Source organism: Branchiostoma floridae, chromosome 11 (genome assembly GCF_000003815.2).
Source record: "Branchiostoma floridae strain S238N-H82 chromosome 11, Bfl_VNyyK, whole genome shotgun sequence".
NCBI classification, from domain to species: Eukaryota; Metazoa; Chordata; class Leptocardii; order Amphioxiformes; family Branchiostomatidae; genus Branchiostoma; species Branchiostoma floridae.
Genome location: NC_049989.1, coordinates 18,858,298 through 18,858,929, shown reverse-complemented (window position 1 = coordinate 18,858,929; position 632 = coordinate 18,858,298).

The window sequence follows — 632 nt, the reverse complement described above, 5'->3', positions numbered from 1 at the left end:
TGGGTGGGGGGGGGGGGGGTTCCGGGTGTGACCCTGCGTTCTCTTCGCACAATGCGGGAGTGGTTTGACGGTCGGGGGACCCGGGTACTAGAGGCATACAGACAGCGCCTGGCACGTCTGGGCCACATACCGAGCTTCGAGTTAGATACAAAGAGAAGATCCCGTCATTAATTTGCACGGCGGCATCTTGCTCCAATCAGTTGCAGATGCCACCGATACAAAGTGGTACCGACACTATCAATAGACAATACCGTTCAGGTCTGGTGAATGTCGTGGCCCAGGCTGTTGTTATTATCGGCAATGGGTTTGAGAATCTTGATAATACGCACGCGTAGACCTGACGTAAGTTTTAGGTTTAAGCACACGCCGGGCATATCAGGTGACATACAAAAAGAGATGTTATCGACAATGAACAGGTTAGCTTTGACCACTGTACAATAGATATATATATACACAAGTGTAGCATTGAGTGTTTGTTTTTTATAGTGATTTTTATACACAGAATATATTTTTATATGACAACACACAGCCATTTCTCAAACATGACCATTTAATCGGACACAGGTATAGCATTGAATGTTGGTTCTTCTAAAGTGAATAAAACATTGTCATCAAGTGACATGTCTGTGTTT